At 42.1% G+C, this 26,744-nt stretch overlaps 1 protein-coding gene across 1 annotated transcript in view; it reads left to right on the top strand.

The window, feature by feature from the left end:
• Positions 1–1,650: 1,650 nt before the first annotated feature.
• ADGRL1 (adhesion G protein-coupled receptor L1) overlaps positions 1,651–26,744 on the top strand; it is a 279,116-nt gene continuing 254,022 nt past the window's right edge. The window contains exon 1 of the mRNA XM_069945803.1: positions 1,651–3,252. The gene's annotated coding sequence lies outside the window, so the exon portion shown is untranslated. The remainder of the gene's footprint in view (positions 3,253–26,744) is intronic.

Below are 26,744 nucleotides of genomic sequence, written 5' to 3'. Positions count from 1 at the left end.
TTCATAGTGTTCATGTCTTCAGTATTTAGATAATAGAAAGGAGATAGATAGATAGATAGATAGATAGATAGGAGATAGATAGATAGATAATGGATAGGAGATAGATAGATAGATAGATAGATAGATAGATAGATAGATAGATAGGAGATATATAGATATATAGATAGATAGATAGATAGATAGATAGATAGATAGATAGATAGATAGGAGATAGATAGGTAGATGATAGATAGATAGATAGATAGATAGGAGATTGTTAGATAATAGATAGGAGATAGATAGACAGATAGATAGAAGATAGATAGATAGATAGATAGATAGATAGATAGATAGATAGATAGATAGATAGATATAGATAGATAGGAGATAAATAGATAGATAGGAGACAGATAGGAGATAGATAGATAGATATGAGATAGATAGATAGATAGATAGATAGATAGATAGATAGGAGATAGATAGGTAGATAATAGATAGATAGATAGATAGATAGATAGATAGATAGATAGATAGATAATAGATACTGTAGATAGGAGATAGATAGATAGATAGATAGATAGATAGATAGGAGATAGATAGATAGATAGATAGATAGATAGATAGATAGATAGGAGATAGATAGGTAGATAATAGATAGATAGATAAATAATAAATAGATAGATAGATAGGAGATAGATAGATAGATAATAGATACTGTAGATAGGAGATAGATAGATAGATAGATAGATAGATAGATAGATAGATAGATAGATAGATAGGAGATAGATAGATAGATAGATAGATAGATAGGAGATCGATAGATAGATAGATAGATAGATAGATAGATAGGAGATAGATAGATAGATAGATAGATAGGAGATAGATAGATAGATAGATAGATAAATAGGAGATAGATAGAAGATAGATAGATAGATAGATAGATAGATAGATAGATAGATAGATAGATAGATAGATCTAGACAGGGATATAATAACACACACACTCAGTATTATATGTGCAGTATTGGAGCATTAGGAGCCATATAACTGCATATGTTACATCCATCTCTCAGTACCCTGCCCGTCCATGCTTTCTGTGTACAGATATGGCAGACCCCGCTGTATATACACAGCTACAATGAAACCCTAAGGAGGGATGTATGATGTGCCATAGAGACAGACAGAGACTAGAATGGGGGGTGTGAGCGGGACAGATGTAGTGAGATATGTACATAGGATTGTGTGTGTAATAACATGTACAGGGAAGGATGCTGAGAGGGGAGGGGACCAAAGATGGAGTGAGACAGAAATGTTTGTACAGAAAGAGGAGGAGAGGTAGATGAAGCAAGCGAAAGATGGAGTGAGAGAGAGAGAGAGAGAGAGAGAGAGAGCGAGAGAGAGAGAGAGAGGAGGGAGCGGGTGAAGGAGAGGAGAGGGTGGAGATAGGGAGATGGAGGGACACAGAAGGAATGATAGCGGCTGCACACAATGGTGGAGGTGAAGCATCAATAAGACACCAGAGCCTGCTCTGAGGGCAGGGAATGGCAGACAGCAGAAGAGACAGCTGAGATGAAAGAGAGAGTGCTAGGGTGAAGAGATTTACATCTGACTAAGGGTTAAAGGAGTGAGGGGGAGGGAAGAAGGGAGGGAGAGAGGAGCGAGAGAGGGAGAGAGAGAGCAAGGGAGGGAGAGACAGAGGAGGGGCAGGGAGCTGGAGACCGAAACAGCCCCACAATCTCTCATTTATTTTCTTTGTTATTTCTTTACGTGGGATACAAAATTATAAGAAGAAGAGCCGTGCCAGAGAACATCTCGAATCCTGAGGAGAAAAGAGACAGAAGGGAAAAGCGAGAGACCTCCAGCAAGAGCTCACCCATCTACGAGAGGAGGAATGCCAGAGCAGAGGAGAGGAGGATAAGAGACAGGCAGCTAGCGAGAGACAGACAAGGATAACAGACACCGAGACATCACCGAGACAGGTGCTGGGAAAGAGACAGACACCTCCATAGCTTCTCTACAAGATGGAGAAGACCAGGAGAGACCTCAGATAGCCACCGAGAGAGCCATGAAGAGAAGACAGGAGCAGTCATGAGATGATAGGGGGCTGCTCACAATATTAGGAGTAGTGAGGACATACGAGGGGTTTGGCTCCTTTTCTCCTGTGCTGCTTTTCCACCTCATTCTCCCCCATACACGGGTAATCATGTTTAATATGATGGATGTCAAGATTGCTGCTCTCAGACAATCGGATACAAGTGGCCACTGAGTGACTACCTACGGGTGCAGCAATAGGAAAAAAGACAATTACCTAGCACCCTGGAGAGCGACTGGGCCACCCGGGGATAGGAGGCTGTTGGACAATTGACAGTGACTGGTTACTACACAGGTTAAGAGCACTAGTCCACTGGAGAGTACTAGACAAGAGGGCTAATATCTCCTGACAGGTGGGGGATGCACAATTCCCATGTGGCCGTAGTTTGCACAAGCATTCGATGACCCACCACCACCACCACCTCCTCCTCTTCCAAATCTCAGAAATTCTGCAATGGTTAGTCTACGGGAAAGTCTCTGAAAACGTTCAGGCCACAGGGATACAATTCCGGCTGTAGCGTGTAGGAAGGCAGTCTTCCATCCTGCGGCTAGCAGGAATTCACAATGAATAACGGCTCGGAGAAGCATCATCAATCCTGAAAAGCCAGCAGTGGCTACCAGTACGGAAAGCAGAAGGAAGAGGAATCCTACTGACCTATGGCAAGGCCCACCAGATGCAAACATGGCAAATCCAAACGGAGTGTTTACCACGGCAGCTAATACATGTCCGAGAAGCTAAGGGGGCAAGGAGACGGACTGGTGTTTTGGTGAGAAATGTACTGGAACATCTGGAATTGGCTCGATTATTGTCAGCTCTTGTGTATCTGAAGCTGCTCTGTTCTCTGGACTCTTGGTACAGTGCCACACAGATCCCTCCACCACCAACAAACCGAGAGCAGCCATACTGGACAGGTGGCCATATTCCTTTACTACAAGAGGCTGGCTTATTCACAGCCCTCCAAAGACGTGGACAACCGTCCTGTTGACAGAAGGCCAGTATTCTTTTTTACACCCTCGGACAGTGGCAATAAGGTGCAGGAGGAGGGGCCTACCTATCAGGCTCCACCCCTGTGGGATCATGTCCATGGCAGGTGGTCTTCTTGGGGAAAATCGGTGACCAAGCTTTACCCCCGATCCTCCAAAAACAAAAACATCTTGGGGAAAAAAAAGACAATATTATAAGGTGAGGAACATAGGTATTTTCTATATCTGCATAGGCATGCAACATATAGCGTTGTGTGTGCCTATACATATGTGCACAAGCCCAATGTACAGACACAGACACATATATACATCTGACTACATTGTCACACTGTTTAGTATGCACAGCAGTATAGCTGCTTCTGCAGGGGTCAGTATGGGCTTTAATGTCTATGCATGGAGAATCAGAGGTTTGCAAAACAAATGCATTGTGATATATTGATCTGTATGCTATATATATGTGTGTGTGTGTGTGTGTGTGGAAAGTACATATGGGAAGACGTGAAGGGAAACGGACATTATATATGTTGGGTATATGTGCTCTCCTATATGTAATTGATCATCTCTTGTATCTATCCATCGCACCTCTTATATCATAGCCATCTCGGTATCTTTTCCATTACTATTCTGATGGCAGCCTGTACAGGCCATCTGGCCTCTATTTGTGGATGTCAGTCTGTTTCACTGCAAGGCAATCCGTATTATTTCCATGCAGGGATTCGCTCTCTACTGAGTGGTCAATTAGAAATTTATGAAAAGGTGGTCTTTCTTGAAAGGATGTCTCGTGCTGATGGAGCCAGCCTGCTTCATGGCATAATACTCTTATTTGCTTTCCCCGGCACAATGCAAAGCATGGCCAATCTCATTTATTGAATATACATCCATTTGAAAGCAATCTCATTATTTGCTAGACCACGGTATATTATTATGATCCGCACAGTCCAGGTCCTTCTCTCTTTTTAGGACGGCGATGAACATCTTATCTATTTGCTCTCTCTTTTTTTTTCTTTGGAAGGGGGGGGGTTGTTTGTAGAGGATTTTCTCAACCTGGGAAGTAGCATATAATAGTCGATGCTTGGTCTTAGTCAATGACTATAGAGATCTAAAACCCATGGTGTCTCCAGTTTTGGTTCTATCGTTGAATGGACCTTAGGTAGAAGACCATGTAGTGAGCATGGTTTGGGCCCAAGCCCTTGTTCTTTATTGTAATTAATAAGACAAACGATGGTCATCTTCAATGGTGATGACAGTAGATTGTAGTAGATCACTCATATCAGGTGCTGGCAGCAGAAGACAACACGTTGGGAAGGACACTTATTAGAAAGAAAGCTGTCTAGAATGGCCAGTGATCCTTCCCGAAAATAGCGTAATTGGGTGAAGAAATTGCCTTGTCCAACAGAATGTGACTTTTCTGACAAACATCTGCTATTCATAAAGAGAACGTGTAAGGAGCAGCCACTGGCAGGCTGTCACAATTATTGTATTGTAATTGTTCGTATCAATCATTGGCAGGTAATGTCACTCATTAGAATCAGTGTCATTCACTGCTAGTAACCCGAGTCAATTACTGGGAAAGTATCCCTGGGAAAAAATGTGGTGTCACTCATTAAGAGACAATGCCACTTGGTAGATGGTAGGATGACATGGAGGATGGTATATGTGACTATTGTAAGATGTTGAAGATTTGGGATGTAGAATTACCGAATGGAATAAGGAAAGGTAAAACCACACAATTGGTTACGGCATCAAATTGGCTACTAATTTATTTGGTGGGAGAGTTGGTCAAAGTGGCGTTGTGTGAAGACCACTTCTATTCTTCTCATTTGGAAATGGAGTCTTGGGAGAGGGCAAAAGCTCTGTAGCCCTATAGCTATTGTATACTGTACCTCTGATTTGATGTCTCGAAAACCACTAAAATTGGGTGATATACTTTCGATAGACACTGCGTTTGGTATTATCAACCTTGAGACCAAACCCTTCACATGGGCTACGATAACAAAATGTTATGTTGCTAATGGGGAGTTAGTTGGCAATCATTAATCTTGTCACATGGCTTCCCAAAGTAAATATAAACAAAGAGATTCATAAATGGAGTAAAATGGGGACCCCTCCCGGACATGGCTCAGGTCACTGTGCCATCCTGATGGCTTACAGTAGAATTCTGGAGCTTGTTAAGCTGGTCATACACAAAGGACTTTCATCAGCCAGAATGTGTCCAGTCAATTGTCCAGGGGATCGTTTGTACGAAGGATCCCAGAAGCAACATGCCAGATTAAAGGGGTAGATCAAAGTGAGTTGTGTAAGTGCAAAGTGGCAAATAATTCAACCACAGCTGAAAGGATCCATCCTGGACGACCATATTTTGGCAGAAAGTAGTCTGTCGTTGGTTTATGTATAAAGTATAGGTACTAGGTTTCTAATCCAGGGATTTATTCTGATTGCCAAGTTTGGAGTTTTTACCCCCCTCTGTTATGGAGCAATTAGCATCTGCCTCATAAGGAATTTTTGCCTTCCTCTGGATCAACGCAGTAGAGCTATAGGTTGGACTTGATAGACACGTTACTTACCATATATATAATTTTCAAACAATAGTCAGCCAAAATGTAAAAGTTGGCCATTTTAACAACCTTTTATCTCCTATGTATGACCAACGTTTATGGTCTTCCTAATCCCTTGTTGAACAACAGGGTGTTAAAGCCCAATGGCTGCTTTCTACTTCCTTTATTTGCCAATGGATTGGTCTCTGTGGAGAGAAAGTCTTGTGCACTTCATATTAGCCATGAAGAAGAAGGATGGGACTGGGATCCATAGAACTTCAATTTATCTATCTGTGGCTGACTCATTACTGAACTCGGTAGTCCTTAGTCCAATGACTAAGAAATATTGGCATTTGAAATGCGTTGGCTGTTTTAATTGTCTGTTCCTATTTGGCTATGTTTGCTTTATGTAGGTGACAGGACATAGATATGTAGACAGAGCTTGGGTGAACAAAACTTTTTTTTTTTTTTTTACTAAAAGGATGGGCCAACCTGATTTGACCCCCCCTTCCTTCATAGGCCCCATAGCAGCTGCTCTGTCTGCCTCTATGTTATGTACATCCTTGCCAATGGTTTAATAAGCATACGTAACAACTTCCCTTCAATCTGCAAAACATATCAGATCATCAACACAGTGCAAAAAGGGCTCAAATATCTCACATTATAAAAAAAAATAAAATCACACAATAAGTTCTATTCTGCATATGAGTGTTGCACATTAGCCAGAGAAAATTTATTATAACACCATTGGCATTCAATATCGTAGTCTTAATGTTGCCAAAAATAGATTGATTTACAAGTGGAGGACACGGAACTACAACGAAAACACATCCAGTCCATTTATGCAAAAAAAAAAAAAATCCCTTTAAAGTAGAGCACAATTGCGAAATGGAATGTAGACTTTATAGAAAGGTAGAACGACTCGCTGGAATGTCAACCTATATGTTGAAAGCTAAAATAGACCGATAGACAGTAAATTCATTCAGTTAAAAGTTGAGTTCCTGGAAGGAACAATCTTCAAGAGGCGAATCGAATTACTGGCTGGAATGTTGGCTTCTATGAACACTGGAATATGGAAGCGGCAAATGTCTCTGGAATGTAGACTGGCCCATTGTCAGGAAGAACAATACATTGGAATGTAGACCCAGTGGTAGATGTGGGGCCATTCGACGACACCTAGAATGGAGGCTTGTTAATCAAAGAATAGAACCCCCTCACCGGAACGTAGACTTCAAGCCAGATGAGCTCGCCGGGCTGTCGACTCATTCACTAAGTGCACTCATTGGAATAGAGATTTGTTTGAGACTGAAGGCCCATTCAATAGGAAGTAGAAGCAGTGTAAGGGGAAATCACTCACTGGAATGCAGAATCGATCAGATACGGTATTGCGGAATCACTCACTGCAAGCAAAAGTCCTACTGTATGGTTAAATCATTGCCTTGAATCTGTAATCAGTAACCGAGTGGTTTCATCACACCCTCGAAAATATTGTGAATTTCTAATGTGGGGAAACCATTATTCCTCGTCAGACAGAGTCATTTATTAGAGGACGGGGGTCAGTTTCTTCACGTTCCCAGGTAGAATCAATTATTTTAATCCTTTCGTGGATAAATTAATAATTTTTTCCCCCCCCTGTAATTCTTACGTCCGCGTGTGATCTTCCTTTTATACGCAGGGACTATAGTTTTCCAATAATGTCTGTCTTGCTCTCGCTGTCACATGCTGCGGTTTCCTCAGTAACATAACCACATGAGTGGACAGGTCACTGCCTCCTACAAGGTCACCACACTCATCTACCGCTGCTGTGATCTTTCGCACCATCTAATCGATGAGAAGGTCTTATTCCTGCCCACTTCATGGTGCAGTTTCTGTCACTCGCAGCTTTTCCTAACTCTAATAATCTTATAAGTGGACAAGTCACTGCCTCCAGCAAAGTCAGGACACTTTTATAAACCGCTGTGATCATTCTCATCATCTGATTGAGTAAAGAGTTGTTTCTTTTCATCCTTCTCCACTTTATATCACATACAGCCTTTTCCTTACTAATATAGCCCAGGACTGGACAAGTCACTTCCTCCTACAAGGTCGGCACAATCAGCTACACCTGCTGTGATGGTGTCCACAATCAGATTGATTACAGAGTATAATAGCTGAGCCCACTTGAAATTACTGTTCCAATCACATATAGTGCAGAACTCTCTCATATAATCACCGGAGTAGGCCAGTCGCGGCCTCCTACATATTCAGCTATATTAGTGACCACTGAGATGTGTCACCTAAGGTGATGTCACGTCCAATGGAAAGATGATGATTAAAGCCATTGGGCAAGGTGACTAATGGAGACTAAGCAAGAAAGAGGCTTGAGCTCGGCATTACATACAGATCTACTTTATGCGGGCAGGCTAAGTATCCACAGTATGTTCGGCAGTATGACCTTTTGGGTCATATAATGTATCTACAGTATAATAGCAAACATGTATTCATAAAAGGAAGATGTGGCACTCACTGCTATAGGTCTTCTTACAAAGGCGAGGTGACTAATGGCCCCCACATTACTCTACTAGAGATGAGCAAACCTTGAACATGTTCGGGTCCGGTTTGAAGAAGTGGCTAAAGAAGTTGAAAGCAGCCCTAAGACTGCCTGGAAAACATGGATACAGCCATAGGCCATAGGCTATATCCACGATTTTTAGGACTCCCTAAGGCTGCATCCAACTTATTTAGCCACCAGTAATAAAATGAAGAGAGTTTGGCTTCGGACGGACACATGTTAGAGGTTTACTCATCTTCACTCCAGACTAGTGATGAGTGAACATGTTCGTATGTTTGTATGAACATGACGCTAATTGTTCCTGTTCACCGATCACAAACAATTTGTTCAATGATCGGAATGGTTATCGATCATTTTCGAACATATTCAAACTTGTGAACGTATGCAACCGCGTAATTTATGCTTTGCACCTGATAATCTGTGTTTAGTCCGAAACGTACCCAATCTGTACCGAACTGCCTAATTTATACTTTGCATCTGATAATCTGTACGCATGTGCGTAGTCTGAAACGTACGCTTCTACTGATCGTTTGTTATCTGTTTGTGAGTGTTCGGCAAACACAAACCGATCATGATCCTTTTTTTATGTTCGCGTTCGGGATCAGGATGTTCGCTCATCACTACTCTGGACAATATGTTAAATCCGCCATATTGTAGAAGGAGTCAGACTCCATCCAACCAACTGTAGCCCATCAACAGCTTATGCGAATGGGAATTGATTGATTTTATGTATGTTCTTTACATAAGTCTTTCTTTAGCAAAGTATCTTACTGATTCAATATTAAACCAACGTGGGCCCCATTCTCCATACTAATGTAGTAGTCTACAATAAATAAGGCATGTCTAGTGATACTAGCCGTACTAACCTCTACAATGAAGACCAGAGGCAATTTACTACCGAAATGCCCTTAGATAGGGCCCCAACACTAAAGTTGCTGGTACATCTCTCACGTTTTGGTGGGGTATACTGTTTATATTTAATATTTTGATTTTTTTTTCCCCCTTCTTCCCCCTCCAATGGTCCATAATTGGTCTCTTGTCATCGCCAGTGTAATCTATGGTAAATAATTGTTCTCTTTGCATTTCCCTTCTGTAACCTCGCTCCTACTCTTGTCATGCTTAAAGGGAACCTGTCATAACTTTCATGGTGCCTGGACCACAAGTCATCAGGGTATTCTCTGGTGGCTTCTGCCTGCCCTGTCGGCCTTGATTGATAGATCTCTCCTTATACCCAGTGAAATATCTATCAATCAAGGCTAGTGGGGCAGAAGAAAGCCATCGGGGACCACCCTGGTGACTCGTGGTTCACTCAGCATGAACATGATGACAGGTTCCCTTTAATACTCAATAAAAAATGATTTAATCTGAAAGCTTTCAGCCAAGCCTAACCCCCCCCCCATACAAATGTATGCTTGGCTGGAGTTATCGTGCATCTGTTTTCAATTTAGAGGGGTGGGGGTACTCCACAGCCGGACACCTCTGCCAGCAGCTTATCTCCAAGGTAAACAAAAGAATCATCTGTTTCAAGTTATAGGGATTGGCCAGTATTAGAAAAACATGGCAGCCTGATAAGCCACTAGGCTCCATTAAGGAAAAGGACCCAGGTGTTATCTTCAATCTTTGCAATCCCCTATAGTTGTCAACTTGCATGCGTGATATGTTCGGACTTCATAATATCAGGGGCATTAGAAGCATTAGACAGTGTGCACTATTCTATAACAATAATCTCCCTGTGGATATCATCACCAAAAGCCAAGAAATGACTCTTCAAGATGTGTGAATGATCAAAATTCTTTGAATAATAGGACGCTTATCTCTGATTCAGAATCAATGTGCCCTATGTAAGTATATTGTTAACGGGGTAGTTCAGTCTAAAGAATTTTTTCACCTATTATCCAAGGGATAAATCATGAATGAAGTCTGAATGGCTGGGGTCCCCGACCAGTCCTCTGTTCCTTCCAACCGCATTTATGCTCCTTGGAGGAGTTTAAAGAGTTGTGGTTGAGCATACTCCTATCTCTTCCAGTGCCTGTTAAAGTCTATAACCTGGACAGCTCAGTTATTTGCCATAAAGTGTGAATGGCGTGACTGTGCATGCTCGACTACAACTCCAGTCAAACTCTTCCAGTCTTGTGGTGGCCTTCCTATTGGTTTCTATTGACCCTTCCTAAGAAGAACTGGCTGTCTGCTTGTTTCTACCCTTTTCTAGTAACATGTATAGTCTACTGCACACATTGGGCACATGAATTACCTTTATAGTTCCCATATTATTATATATTTCATTATATTTGGCCAACGTAGGCACTGCCGAGAAGGTGGTGGGCATTGGTCGGACATTTGCACTGGAACCCAACAGCTTCAAGCCACTTTATATAATATCTGAAGTTATAGGCTGCTGGTGACCTGCTAATCCTGTAGCTGACAACGACCTGAAGATGTTGGGGAACCCAAAAAGAAACCAAAAATTGGTGTCTTTATTAGGTTTCTACAAGTTTGTTCCTTCCAGTAACACAACCTTAGAAATTATGGAGGAGTTCTTCCAGTGAGTGTCGATATGTTACGATTGGCAATGTTCTCCGAACCTGAACACTCAGCGTTTGTATCCCCGCAACTGCAGAAGTTGGATGCCACTTATGCCTGTATCCATGTTTTCCAGAACTTCCTAGGGCAACATCCAAAGTGTTCAGCAGCGGGAAATCAAACACTGAGTGTTTGGGTTCGGAGAACATTGCCTACCACCTATTGGCAATCGTAACATATTGACTCTCACTGGAAGAAGCCCTCCATAATTTCTAAGGTTCTGTTACTGGAAGGAACAATCTTGTAGAAACCTAATAAAGACACATGGGGCCCAACCTTCATCATGGCATGTAGCAGCCTCTTATGGAATGGAGTTGTATTTATATACTGCCATATAACAAATAGTTCTTGCCAGGTATTATTGTTCTAGTCTTTTGCCGTAGGTGACACTTCACTGGATGATGTTGTAACTAAGCATATTGGAGCATAGTGTCACTCATAAGAAGATAATGTTCCCTCTGAGATAGTGTCAATCATATGAGCTTAGAGTCACTCAATGAAGAACTATCATAACTAGAAACCATCACTTAATGGAAGCATGGCACTTTCATTGGAAGATAGTGTCACTCATTGAAATTTGGCGGGATCATGAATAGGGTGGTAAGGTCATCTACAAGAATAGTGTCAACCATTACAAGATATGACTAAAATATAGCTCTTTTGTATTGTAATTTAGACGTCTTGGTTGTTACTGTTGAGTGATGGCAATCATGAAATGGTGTATTCGTAAGTGGATGGTGCCACTTATTAGATGGTGGGATTGCGAGGAAAATTCTCTTTTAAGTCATCTACAGATACATGATCCAGGGTTCATTGACTGGTACTGTCACCAGTAAGAACAGTGACTATCATTGGGGAATATTGTGACTTAGGTGTTGTCACTTACTAAAAAGCAATGTTATTCACATTATGTTTGGTTCCTGTTAGATTATAAGCAATTTTTGGTACCAATATGTACCCATAATAATGGGTCTTACTGAGTTATGGTTGGGGGGCAGCACATATTGTTGCCCTGTGGCCATTGACAATGGTCCTAGTTATAGAGGAGTGGCCCCTAACCAATGGATTGTAAACCACATGTGGCTTGTGACCCCCTGCAGTATGGCTCACCTGGAGGACATCACAAGCTACATATGCATGGTCAATTGACATTATCATATATGTCATTAAGGTACAATAATAGTGTCAAATTTAATATTAGAATAAATATAACCAGCTTTGCAATTTCCACGTTTAGCAAAAATCTTCTGCATTTTTGTGAATGTGAATGTGGTTCCCGATTATTACTCAAAATTGAATGTGGCTTTCGATGGATAATAGGTTGGGTACCTTTGTTATAGAGGGTGTAGCGGTAGAAGTTCTACCTAGTGTCTAGGAAGGCCCAAAAGTGCCTCTGCCCCAAAAGACCCCAATCACAGTGAGGATCCTAAGTGTGAACGGGGCCTAAGAAGACACCAGTATTATAAATAGTACATGGTAGGTGGGGGCCCTGTTACAGCTTTTGATTCTCTTCGGGGTCTGAATATATGCATATTAGTTTTTTAAGGGAATAGAAGCCAGAGCCGCGTACCACCCCTAGTTCTCATCTATGACACTTGCAGAATATTCTGTCACTTTACAAATAAATGAGATGAAAACCGTATAATTCACTCAATCCAAACCACTCATTGGAAACAAGTGTTCATGAGATAGCTGTCTCTGTGGAGGACTTAGAAACGAATCAAAAGGATGGCTAGATATTAGATGCGGGGAGGGATAGGACATAGATATGGAGATGTTGTGTAACGTAAGCGTGTATAGTAATGGAGGCAACATCTGTGTAATCAGGGGTGTGTAATAATGTGTGCGTGATCCTTGTGTGGCTATAACCAGAGCACAATGAATGGTTCATTTGGCAATCAGGGTAATGATGCCTCGTAATCTGCCCCATTCTTCTCGGCGCTGTGTGTGTGTTATTGTGTGTATGGCACAGCTATTTATGTGTGGGAATCATTGTGTTCATCTTTGTGTTGGTTTTGGCTTAGTTCTTCATGCGATGTCGTCAATGAGACCGCTATTATTTTTTTTTTATAAGCTTGCATGTGTGTCGCAGTTTTGGGTTAAATTTGGGCTTGTTATTTTTGTTAGATTCCTAGTGTGGCGTTTTCTTTATTGAGAAGCATGTGAAAATTATATAATTTACGTTATTGTATGAGATAGATAGATAGATAGATAGATAGATAGATAATAAGACAGATAAAAAGAGAGAAATGATAGATGGATGGAAGCGAAAGAAAGAGAGAAATTTAGTCTATGGATGGATAGATATGTGATTGATGGACTGATAGACACTGAAGGAAGGTTGTACTTAATCGACTGTTTATTGAAATTTCGGAGCACATTCATTCAGATACAGAACAATCACTGCATCACGAAGACCTATTCAATAGTAGGTTGTAGGAAATTAGGAAACAAATTCCACAAGGTGGTGACCATCCTCCATACTCAACTGAACCCAAACCCATTGGGACAGCTCTATTGGTTGGTGGACATTTTCCGGCGGAGCAGGAGCAGATTTCATAGCCTGTTCCAGTAACATAGAAACATAGAAGATTGTCGGCAGAAAAAGACCACAGGGTCCATCTAGTCTGCCCTTTTAGTATTTCTATTCTTATTATGTTAGGATAGATATATGTATATCCAAGGCATGTTTAAATTCTGTTATTGTAGATTTACCAACCACATCTGCTGGAAGTTTGTTCCAAGTATCTACTACTCTTTCAGTAAAAAAAAATATATTTATTATTCAGTATATTCCAAACATGTTAAATGAGATTACAGTCTGGTGAGTTTGGGGGCCAAGGCCGATGACATTGTTGCATTGTCCCGCTGGTGGAAGGTACTTTGGTTGGGGAACATTTGGATGCCGATAGTCAGACCAACAGTCCTAGGGCATGCAAGGAAAACTTCCCCAGACCATGAAACAACATCACAGATGAATGCCATTGGAGCACAGAATACAGCTATATGTTGTTTACGACAGACGTGGACTCAATGTGGTTCAGAAGGAAATGGGACTTGTCGCTCCAGACAACTTTCTTTTTAGTCCACTAGTTTTAGTTGAAATTAAAGTTGTAAATTACACGAGGTAATAAACATACATTATATTACTTGGCCACTATTGGACTGTGAGGTCAGTTGACCCAGTTAATACCAAATGTGCCACTTGAAACTTAACCCTTAGATCAACCACACATGAACTGCCGCAGTGTGGTTCAGGAACAGCCACGACACTCTGGTCACCATATTTTTCCATAACTGGTAAATGTTGCCTTGCTGAGAGATATTTCAGTCATGAGTCTCAATATACGGGAATAGCCAGATATCCTTCCTGGGAAGGAAACCCATTGCTAAGGGTTGCCTCCCAATGGGGAGATCACCAAACCATATGTAGGCCATTAAGTCCCATTCAGTCCCACTCAGTCACTCAGTATTAGGACACAAATAGGCAAATATCGGGGTGGCCCCTTTTGTGTCAATGTCTAACTCAGTTGCGAGTATTGCGACATAACAAGGGAAGTACCAAAGCCAGGCATCCATCCACAGACAGCTGCTTCGGAGCATATTTTTTTGCATTTTCAAATTTTTTACGGGACAATGTATCAATTGAGGCTCTTGAACGAGTACTTCATTGAATTTTATTGCTGATCTTCATGAGCTCAGTGATTGTTGTGTTTTGCTGGTCTACTATTCATTGCCCCTGTTAGCCAGAATTCTGCTCCACACTGTGCAGAGAGATCGAGATCAACACATCTGCGGGCCAACCATGATGTTGGTGACAAGATGTCAGGTGCCAGTTGTTTTTTCTAATGCAGAGATCATTCAACGTATATGAAGAATGGTGTCCAGGCACCAAAACATTCCAGCTTTCCGGGATTCAGCCTAGATAATAGGCTGTATCCCAGAATTCCAGGTGGGACCCAGGCTGTCTCCTCCTTCCCCATGGACCGGGAAGGCATCGGGAATCAAATGCGTAAGATTCGGCAAGGTTGGAGTTCGATTCACACATCTCTTCTTCTCTTCTCACATCTAGAGCCTTTATCAAGCTTGAAAAATCTGTACTGGCAAGTAGCTGCCCCCAAATCGCTGGTACCGCTTTGTAAAGGTCTTTACACCACGTCCGGTTCAAGGGTTGGCCTTTCTCCCTGTGCTGGTCTTTTGAAGAAAAACTACTTTTATTGCTATGGCGCGGCCTAGAGAATCCGTGCCCTAGGCCTGCTGCTCCTAAGACTGACAGTTTTTCTTTAAAATACCGGCACCAGGAGAAAGGCTGACCCTGGACATGGCGTGAGGACCTCTACAATGTCAATACAGATTCGCTTTAAGAAGTGAGCTGAAGCATTATACCTGCCAACCAGTGTAGGGACACATATGATGGATTGCCTTCCTGTGTACTGTAAGATCCATAGACGCTATCCCTGCATCTATACATGAGTGCCACTTTCTCATTCTCAATGACGCGTTCTCTTTCAGAATAGGGTCTAAGACTGCCCTATGCCTTATACTGTGATCAGACATATAGACAGGGGTTAGATAGAGGAAACCATTCTCCTAATGTAAAAGTGGAGTGTATGCTGTGCTTTTAACATTTTCCTCTCGTTCATGGCTTAAAGGGGTTATCCATCGTTAGAAAAACATGGCCACTTTCTTCCAGAAACAATTCGACTCTTGTGTCCATTTCAGGTGTGGTTTGCAAATAATCCCTATTCACTTCAATGGAACTTAGTTGCGAAACCTGCACCCAAACTGGGGACAAGAGTCGTGTTGTCTTTGGAAGAAAGTGGTCATGTTTTTCTAACACTGGATAACCCCTTTAATACTGGGATACGTCATGAGCTTTGACAACCTGGACAATGGTTTCAATAGTTATTGCCCCATGAAGCGATGGTACAAAGAACCATCCCTCTCCCTCTCTTCTAGGACAGGCCTTCTACCCTTTTGTAGGTATATGGTTGAGAAAACCAATAATATACATTTCCCCCTGTACAGTACCTGTCGTAATTTAAAAGGGGTTATACCAAGATTAAAAGATATCCCCAATCCTAATCCAAAAGCTTGGACTCTTCGGCCAAACAGCGTTCCCATGGAAAAAAGCCGCAAAGTTTTAAATGTCTCCAAATCCACAGGATAAGGGAATACTAGCTGATCATGAGGGTCCGACAGCTGGAACCCCCACTGATTTAGAGAATGGAGATCAGTTGTCCTCCAAGTGAATGGAGCAGCAGTGCACAGGGCCACCACTCTATTCATTGTCTGTGGGACTTCCAAACATACTGTAGCTGGGTTCATAATTCAGCAAAGTTCCAAAGACCCATAGAGAGTAAATAGAATGGCAGTCAAGCATGCGTGCTACCACTCAATTCATGGGCAGCTGACCTGTTTTTGTGATTGGTAGTAACCACAGTGGTTGGACCCCCAAACAATCAGCTAGTTATCATCTAGCCTATGGATGGGGGATATATTTTAATACTGGTATAACCCTTTAAGAAAAAGTGAGTGAGCAAATAAGTGACAACTTAAAAGAGCTGTCCAGGAATGTGACTTTCAAATGAGCTGCAATACCGGTCACAGCCAATGGATAATGGTCATAAGAGAAACAGATCGCTGATCTCAGGGAGACCAGCCAAACGATAACACTGCCGGCTTCTCTCTTATGGCTCTACTAGGCATTGCTCCCACCTAGCCAGAATCCTGCTCCACACTGATGAGGGGCAACACCCCAAAACAGCTGTATGTGGATGGTTACCTAGCCTTGGTTTTTCCCTTGTCAGTACATTGACTTATAGGGCCACTTAATATGGTGGTTTTGGAGGTTTCCTTACAGGAGCCACCCCTTGGCTGGGTCCTTCCCGAAGGGATATCTCGCTAGTCCTGTGTTTCGAGACTCTTTAATGAGGCTCCAAGGGCTCTTCTTTTGCAATGGACAATGGTGGTACTGGTCCTGGAAGAATCAATAACAGATTATTTTAGTAGTCCCGGACAACCCTCTTATAAAACACTTGGTCCATTCCATTGCTGGAAATATTCACGTCTTTGCCTGTTGGTTACAGTCATAGTACATCGGTTGTATCTATCTATCCCATATTATGTTGTTATTATGTGTATGTGTGCCGGATGGGGAGTTTCTGTAAAGCGTAGATTCACACTCTACGAATAAACACGTAGAGATAGCTCAGCTGCCGGCCTGAGACCCGACCCTCCTCCCTCCCCTGTTTTTAAAGGGCCGGTGCCACACGCCTATTAACGAATCAGACTAATTAGCGCTGTGCTGTTACCCAGTAATTTCCCTGCCAGAGCTCACACTCCCCCGTTAATTAACACACAGAACGACATAGTTGTTACAGGGGAACCGGAGTAAAGCTATCTCTGGCTGTGTCCGTGTGCCCTGCAAGTGACAGACTTTTTTTTTTTCTTGTGTGTATACTCCATAGTCTATTACCCTACCGGCTGTGATGTCTGAGAGGGGTTACGGTCAGTCTACGGCCCTGGTATCTGCTGCCTGCCAGTATTCACACTTACTGCAGATTTTTGCCTCCGTATTATGGATCTAAATTCCAGCCTGACTGTGTGAGTTTCCGATGGCCCGTACTGACAGCTGACCCGCGGTCACACCGGGACTTATATCAATAATACGGTGGCTAAATACTTTATAATACTAAATACTTTATAATTAGAACAATATGCAAGCTGGGGGTGTAATATCCAGTTAGAAAACAGACAGACGGATTGTGGAGCTGTGTAGAAAGTTTATGAAATCTATTTCCAAGGTCGCACTCTACACACTAGTGCCCAGAGTATTGTCACCACTATATGGGATAAGGGAAACCATAGACACTCTACACACTGTCTATAAGGGGGGAGATTTATCAAACATGGTGTAAAGTGAAGCTGGCTCAGTTGCCCCTAGCAACCAATCAGATTCCGCCTTTCATTTTCCAAAGAGTCTGTGAGGAATGAAAGGTGGAATCTGATTGGTTGCTAGGGGCAACTGAGCCAGTTTCACTTTACACCATGTTTGATAAATCTCCGCCAAGATGTTTTATTGTAATTGTTTTTATGGCTTTTTAAAGGGTTTTCCCAAGAAGGAAACCTATCTGAAGTAATCTCATGAGTCGGGGGTTTCCCTTGTCTCTGTGAATTAATGGGGTAGTGGATAAGCATGTGTCTATGGAAGTGCCAAAGATAGCAATGTAGAGCTGTTAAACATGGGACCCCCATGCTCTTTGATAGGTGGGGGTGAAACATCTGGGATCCTTATACAGATACTCATTCTGTGGATAGGGCATATGTTTTAATAACCCTTTAAGGCAGCTGTCCTGTTTAGGGGATACAATCATTTACACAATAGTTTGGGGCATCCATTCATGAACTGAAGAGAGTGGTTATGGGTAGAGATGAGCAAAACATGAACACAGCCATAGGCCATAGGTTGTATCCATGTTTTCCAGACTCCCTAGGGCTGCAGCCAACTTCTTTAGCCACCGGTAATCAAATAATCCTGGGGCTGGAGTATACTATTGTACCCTAGTCCCTGCAGTTCCCAGTTCTAGGAACTTTCAATGCTCATCTTTTCTCCCTGCTTTTGAGACCAGATGTAGAGCAGGACCTTCCCAGTCAGCCAATCATTGGTTGAGGGGATGTCTAGCCTCAGCCAGTGATTGGCTGAAGGGGCAGGTCCTGCTTCTACACTTTGTCTCTGGAACAGAAGAGATGAACATTGGGGAACCAGAAGAACTTGTGGGGGACCAGGGTAGGTAAGTATGGTTTTTATTCTATTGCACACCGGCCCTAACATTATTTAAACAATGGAGGCACGCTGGAAAATTCTTTTACGGCTCTGTTCACATGTCACCATTTGCCTTCTATTGAAGGTATCCATTTATTGCCTAACATATACTTCTAACAAACATCACTGTATAGGCAGTATACAGCCATAACACTCCATACTATAATATTTCACACATTAAATAAACACACAAAAACAAAACAGGAATGGGGTCTATACATAATATTTCCTACTTTATACGAGGGGTATTGGACATTATCAAAGTGTGAACAGATTCTTACATGTATTGCTTGTAAGTATTGTGATCAACTCAGGGTTAGTTTAAGGGGGCAGAAACCCAGGGACCTAATTTTCTTGGGGGGTTCTCAAGTACCCCAGTAGCAACCTGACAATATAGTAGAACTATTTTCTTGCCCACCATTACTCTCCTCCTGGTTAAGCTGTGATGTGCGATCAGGTGACTCTCCACTTTTTCTTCCCTTCCCTTCTAACATCAGTGTCTGTAGGAGTGCATCTGCATCTCCCTCCTCCCCCTTCTTACTTAGAGTATTTGTGTTTGCTGTGCCATTGCTATTTTTAATATAAACCCATAAAACACCATATGCCAGCATTATATATAACTAATTATTATTGATGTTGGGACTTAGATATAGGACAGAAAAGGGAAAAAAATACACAATGCACCATATATATTAGACAATGTACACGTATATACATTCTAGTATTACATAAAGTACAGAGGTACATGGTACTATTGTCCACAGGCTGCTCACCGAGGACAATGGCTGCTACATTAAATGCCTCTTGATGCTTTGATCAGAGTCTTCCACTTCACAAAGAGAATCTCACATAAGGGACGGGATGAGCCAAACTGCAGTGCTGAGCGTCTTGGAGTCTAACAGGAAAAGATCACTCTTTATACTATCTAGATACATGTTTTAATTAAATAAAAATATGGTATTGGACGGACGATTGGACGGATACTGTAGATATAAGAGTGACAGAGGGAGATGACGTAGATAGATATTGTTTCTCTGGCAATATGCCAGGGTCTTTCTTTATTATTTTTTTTCTTAAAAAAAGGGCTAGGTCTTATTTTCAGAGAAACACAGTAAATTCCTACAATGTAGTCCCACATTATACGGTAGTTAGCCACTATACTGTATGTCCCACTGTTGTTAGGCTCCTATACTATATACCTCCCTGCCCCTCTGTAGTCGTATCCCCATACTGTATAACTCCTACCCTCTCTGCTGGTAGTCCCCTCCCTATACTGTATACCCCCCCCCCCCCCCCGTAGGTAGCCTCTGCCCCCCCCCCCAATAATGAGTGCATCTTCTTACCCTCTCCTGCCTCCCCTGAGCAGGTGGGGGCGGAGCATAACAAACAAGCCTGGCTGATTGGCATAGATGTAAATAAATACTTGGACTGATAAATTGACCAATATATAAACATAGGTCGTCCAATCTAGATAGATAGAGAGAGAGAGGAGATAGATAGATAGATAGATAGATAGATAGATAGATAGATAGATAGATAGATAGGAGATAGATAGATAGATAGATAGATAGATAGATAGATAGATAGATAGATAGGAGATAGATAGATAGATAGATAGATAGATAGGTAGGTAGATAGATAGATAGATAGATAGATAGATAGATAGATAGGAAATAGATAGGAGATAGATAGATAGATAGATAGATAGATAGATAGATAGATAGGAGATAGATAGGAAATAGATAGATAGATAGGAGATAGATAGGAAATAGATAGATAGATAGGAGATAGATAGATAGATAGATAGGAGATAGATAGATAGATAGATAGATAGATAGATAGATAGATAGATAGATAGATAGATAGATAGGAGATAGATAGATAGATAGATAGGAGATAGATAGATAGATAGATAGATAGATAGATAGATAGGAGATAGATAGATAGATAGATAGATAGATAGATAGATAGATAGATAGGAAATAGATAGATAGATAGGAGATAGATAGATAGATAGGAGATAGATAGATAGGAGATAGATAGATAGATAGATAGGAGATAGATAGATAGATAGATAGATAGATAGATAGATAGATAGATAGGAGATAGATAGATAGATAGATAGACAGACAGATAGATAGATAGATAGATAGATAGATAGATAGATAGATAGATAGATAGGAGATAGATAGGTAGATAGATAGATAGATAGATAGGAGATAGATAGATAGATAGATAGATAGGAGATAGATAGATAGATAGATAGATGATACATAGACGGATCTTGATAAGTTACATTGCAGGTATTGCTAACAACAGCACAGCATCACTTAATTACAAGCAATCCCTCCTATAGATGCTATGTGAGTACATAGCTGCTGATGGCGTCCGTATATATATATATATATATATATATATATATATAAGTACATTGTGCTGTGACAATCCGTCTATCAGAGCTTTGTTGGAGCGTGAGATGTGTCCTCTATAAAGGACATAATGATAGAGGATGCATACAGTACAGGCAGTATATAGCCCTGTATACGGCAGGCCCAGGCGGCAGCTTTATCACACACTGCCCAGGCCTCAGACATGTATTTATAGCCCTATCATTCACATGGGAGAAGGAGGTGGCACAGCGCGCCGCCATACACACTGCCCCAAAAGATGGCTGCTTTGGTTTCCGGGTGTCCTGAACCATAGTCGGTATCCATGGAAACCAGGCAGAGCTCACACAGTTGCTATGGTTACCATGGTCTCTGCCTTCTGACAACTGTTTCTAAAGACCAAATACTGCAGCAGCCATTGAGTGCATTCCGGGTCATATATACATTATATAAGTGACATGACAGTATACGCTATATACAGATGACGGACAGACACAATGGCCTCTGTTATACAACCCGCACTTATATCACATGGCTTCCTCTATGGGAGGGAAGGAGCGGACCCTGGAGTGCTATAGGATATCATATAACATACACATCCCGACCGATGACGCAGAAGAATATATATATATTTTTTTTTTACAAATTTTTTCACTCTGGTTCCATATTACGCTCCCAGTCGTCTGTTTTTATCCACATTTGTTCGGTCTATGTGACATTTGCATTGCAGAAATACACATAATATAAAAGCTATTATACACACGTGAGCCATGCAAATTTATATTTAACCCTTTCACACTCAAAAACGGAACCCATAAGGGTCTGTATGGATCTGCACCTCAAAGACGGGAATTAATATAAGGATTGCAATGTATTGATGACATGAAGAACAATGTGTAAAGGGATGTGTAATATGCAATGGTGAACCGGAGTATAAAGAAGGGGGGAGGGGGGAAACTCTTTTTGGGGCATTTAGAGGTGGTTTGCGGTGTGCCCAATGTCCTCATTTGAGCAATTTTAATAGTTATTTTAAGCTGCATTATAGCTCTTCCTATTAACCCTTTAAAGGAGTTGGACAATTTATAGTAAAATAGCTCAGTGTACAGTATTAGGCTATGTTCACACAACGTATCTTTTCGTAAAAGCACAACCGTTGTTGAAACCGACAACAACAGCTGTATTTTTTGCAAAAAGATACGTTGCCTATTTCTCTATGGGATCCCGGACGGAGCGTATACACATAGTATACGCTCTGGCTGGGATCAATAGCGGCGCCGCAAACAACTGACATGTCAGTTTTCTGCGGCCGCTATTCAGTGAATAGCGGCAGCAGAAAACCATGTCAGTGCACACTGTGGAGCGAGCGGATTCGGCCGCTCACTCCATAGTGTGCAGTGGAGTGTTCTGATGCGGGCGTGCACAGATTCGCCCACATCAGAACCCTGCGGCCCTAAAGATCATCTGTCTGGTACTGCAGTACCGGCCGGGATGATCTTTTCAGAGACCGGCTGCTCCGTGATCCTCTCTCTCTCTTACACTGTAGGAACATAGACTTAGTAAGTGTACTCACTGTATATACTGACAGCAGCTCCCTGTGTTCTTGATAGAGCTAAAATCAGGCTCCCCTCCTCCAGGCTGTGCTGTCCTGCTCTGTGGTGATTCTGTCCATAAGATGGTTGACATGGAGGAGCATGTGACCATTCCCTGCCTCCAGTCTCCTCCATCGGCACATACAGGCTCAGTGGTAGACACTGGGGGGCAGGGTATGGTCACATGCTCCTCCATGTTGACCATCTTATGGACAGACTCACCACAGAGCAGGGCAGCACACAGGGGCAAATTAACTTTACCATAGGCCCCGGCTGTTCACCAAGGCTAGGCCCCCAAACCCCACTGTAACTATGGCAGCACTAGCGTGGTGTCCATAGTACAGGATAGATAATATCATGATGCCCTGATTTGTGTAAAATTGTGGTAAAAAAGCAGTGATTTTTTGCAAATCATGGCAGAAGTGTAGCCAGGAGACAATACACCACTGAAAGTATAAGTCTTTTTGGGTGGTCATGGGCCCCCCAAGAGCTCAGGGCCCCGGGCTACCGCCCGCCAGCACAGCACAGTCTGGTTTTAGCTCTATGAGGTAGACAGGGAGCTGCTGTCAATATATACAGTGAGTACAGAGTGAGCTGCTGTCAATATATACAGTGAGTACACTTACTAATACAGTATATTGAGCAATTTTACTATAAAGTGGTCAATCCCGTTAAAAATCCTTTGTATGTATTTGTATACCTTAAAGTGAATCTGTGACTGCATACTGAGATAACCGCACACTGAGATGACCACACCACTGGATAGATTTCCATATAACCATTCAGAACATACTTCTGTTGCCTTTGTTTGTGTTTTTATTTTCATTAATAAAAACACCTTTATTTGGACTGATAATAGTGTCAAAGAGGCGGGGCCTATTATTCCCTGGGCTCTAGTACCATTACACCTCACTGTACTGTATTCCCGCCCCTTGTATAGTCAGTGACGTACACTGTGCATACAACGCTGTTAGGTGTAGTGGTACTAGGGCCCAGGGAACAATAGGCTCCGTTCACATTCAAATATATAAAAACAGACAACAATGGTATGTTCTGAAAGCTTTCATTGACAGGCTCAGGGGGTTGGGCAGATTTAGGTCGCATACATATGGCAGCCTATCCAGTGTCGCACAGGTAACCAAACCCAAATGATGTGCCTATGTATGTCACCATGTTAGAGATATACAGTATCCTTCCAGAAGCATTGCATGCTTAAAGGGGTAGTTCAGTGGGGGGTTCGGGGGGGACTTTAAAATCAACTGGTGCCAGAAAGTACCAGAGATTTGTAATTTACTTCTATTAAACAATATCAGGTCTTCCAATACTTATCAGCTTCTGTATGTCCTGCTGGAAGTGGTGTAGTCTTTCCATTGTGGAAATCTGTGGAGATTTGCTACTGCTCTGGACACTTCCTATCATGGACAGAGGTGGCAGCAGAGAGCACTGTGTCAGGCTGGAAAGAATACACCACTTCCTGTAGGATGTACAGCAGCTAATAAGTACTGGAAGACTGGAGTTTTTTTTTTAATAGAGGTAAATTACAAATCTGACACCGGTGGATTTGAAAGAAAACGTTTTTTTGGTGAACAACCCCCTTTAATATGATGCACAATACACTCAGCATGTCTCCATATACAAAGGCTACAGCGGGGCCATATTACACAACTATTATAGGTCTGTAAGACTGCTCTTTTCAGGAGATTTTAGGGAATCTGTACAACATGTTCCCGCGATGTATCAAACCAAGGACAGTAGAGGAATCCCTGCCAATATTATAGAGAAATAAGGATCAGAATCCGGGACCACATAATCACGTTCATTGTGGAGCGCAGGACATTACGCCAGCCAGGAATGTCGGCTCCGGTCAGTGGAGCAAAGTGGTCAGGAACAAAGAGGACAGTGAGGGGGACAGACGCCATGGCTGGACACACTTCACTGCTGTCAACTAAAGAGAACAAATGAAAGGGCCGATAACCCTAAAGTGAGCAGCTTATAATAGTACAGGAGTGTAATAAGAGGAGCCGCTGATGTCAGTAAAGCTATATGCAGGTTCTTAGCTCCGGAGATGTGACATAAAGGAGAGGTCAAAGGCATGGAGTTTTTTGTACGTCAGCCAACGGCTGTCCAGGCATGATGGAAATTGTAGTTTTGCAACAGCTGGAGGGCCGAAGGGTCCCCATCCCTGCTTTACAGTAACCTCTGATAGTAACAGGATCAGGCAGGTTGTAGTCAATTGTACAGAAAGTGGAGATAACATTGACCTAAAGGTATAGTGTCCCTTTACATCCATGTACTTTAAAATGCACCTTGTCCCTAAGATGGTGAGTGCCGGTTATCCTATATGAATTACGCTCACCTAAATGGCTGGGATCAGAAAAAACTCAGATTTTCACCCTGAGATAGCGACCACAGCATCCACTGCATAGGGTTAGATATAACACGGGTCCTATTGTCATCCTGTCCTGTGATGAGATTGCAAGGTGGCAAACAGTTAAAGGGGTTATCCAGGATAACAAAAAAGCACAGCTACTTTCTTGCAAAAACAGCACCACCCCTGCTCCCAAGTTGTGTGTGGTATTACAATTCAGCTCCATTCACTTTAAGGAAGTGAGCTGCAATACCATATCCAAACTGAGGACAAGAGTGGCGCTGTTTCTGAAAGAAAGCAGCTATGTTTTTCTAAGCCTGGTGACCCCTGTAACTGATACACCAGTGAAGGCACCCAGGCCTGCCACTTTAGTACTCTTAGATATTGTAGCCCACCCCACAAAAAACAAACCATCATAGGTCCATCAGAAGAAAGATAATAAAGTTATAGGTCTCAATATATGGCAATGCTAAGCAATAGTGTTGAGCGAGCGCTAAAATGCACGAATGATTGTTACTTTAGTGAAGCATTTTTAAAAGCTGGTGTACTCGACTCGATTAACGAACCCCATTGAGATCAAAGGGAGACTTGGCACTTAACCAGGTGCCCCTGCTCGGCAGAGGGGAGGGTGTCTGCTTCACCTTCAAGAGATGTGTAAACGAGACGTACAAAAATTAGAACGAAAAAATGCAATAGGTTACTGCAAGAAACTCTGGCAGTGTGCTGTCAATTGACGGCATACATCCAGCGTTCTAATGTGTCTTGCAGTAACGGTGTAGAATTAGTGTTTGGTTTAGAGATCCATATGGAGAGGTAGAATCGGGGGGATCCCTATTCATCATCACCTATAAGCCTGAGCACAAACAGTGTCATGTCATGGAGGATCGGACACACCTGTGCACTGAAATATTTTAACAGGAGCCATGCAATACTTTATTTCACCTGTGGTGGCGCTGCAGGAAAATGACTTTAGTTTAATGTTTTTATCTCCCATAGATTAGCAGTAAACACAGGTATTTCCAATATAGGGAGTCTCTATGATATTCATAACACGAGAGACCCTTACAATAAAAATGAAACGTCCAATCCCTTTAAGTGGAATTCTTCATTTTATTTCTTTATACCTTTAATGTATTATAACGATGTTCACACTGTAGGGTTGTACTTCTTAAAGGGGCTGTCTCATATGAACATAGTAGAGCATCAGGTGGGGTAATATGCTCATGCAATTTATATAAACCCTTTAAAGTGTCACTGTCGTATTTTTTTCCCCCCAGAAATCAATAGTCCAGGCGATTTTAAGAAATCCTGTAATTGGGTTTATTAGGCAAATATGCCATTATCTGTATTCAAAAGGACTTTCCCCGGGTCCCCCCCTCCCTCCTCTCTCTCATCCACTGCTCATTATCAGGAAATCTCGACTGTTTTACATAAGGGCCCTGTCTGTTCTATGGAGAAGAGAGGGGGAGGAGGGAGATTAGTTGCCAGCAGAGAGCAGAGAACAAAGGATTACACAGTGGGACCTGTGTGAAAGCCGCTTTTCAGAGGTAAGAGAGGTCAGTGCTGACTTCAGAGGAGATAGCCCGGTGATGCAGCTGTAAATTAACTCTTTGTTGTCCTGTTTTAGTGCCTCATCTCCCTCCACCCCTCCCCTCCCCTCTCCATAAGAGAACCATGAAGACGGGGGGAGAGCTTCAAACTGCTTTTTCATGATAAAAATACATTTTTCGGCTAATAAACCTAATTACAAAGTTTCTTAAAATCGCCTGGACTATTGATTTCTGCAGAAAAAAATGAAACGACAGCTACACTTTAAGACACAGCAGCCATTCTGTACACATTTACATTTATACACTC

This window comes from Dendropsophus ebraccatus, chromosome 1 (assembly GCF_027789765.1).
Source record: "Dendropsophus ebraccatus isolate aDenEbr1 chromosome 1, aDenEbr1.pat, whole genome shotgun sequence".
Lineage (NCBI taxonomy): Eukaryota > Metazoa > Chordata > Amphibia > Anura > Hylidae > Dendropsophus > Dendropsophus ebraccatus.
This window is presented reverse-complemented; position numbering and strand designations above follow the sequence as displayed.